The following is a 325-nucleotide window of genomic DNA, read 5'->3' on the forward strand; positions in this document are numbered from 1 at the left end:
GGATGAGGATGAGGATGAGGATGAGGATGAGGATGAGGTTAGGATGAGGATGAGGATGAGGAGGAGCATGAGGATAGGAGGATGATGAGAATGAGGATAGGATCAAGAGGAGGATGAGGATGAGGATGAGGAGGAGGAAGAGGAAAGGATGAGGACGAGAGTGAGAATGAGGATAGGTTGAGGATAAGGAGGAGGATAGGATGAGGACGAGAATGAGGATGAGGATGAGGATGAGGAAAGGATGACGATGTGAATATGGAAGAGGATGAGGATGAGGATGAGGATAAGGATAGGAGGAGGAAGAGGATGAGGATGAGGATAGGAT

The sequence above is a fragment of the Lupinus angustifolius genome, chromosome LG06 (assembly GCF_001865875.1).
Source record: "Lupinus angustifolius cultivar Tanjil chromosome LG06, LupAngTanjil_v1.0, whole genome shotgun sequence".
Classification (NCBI taxonomy): Eukaryota; Viridiplantae; Streptophyta; class Magnoliopsida; order Fabales; family Fabaceae; genus Lupinus; species Lupinus angustifolius.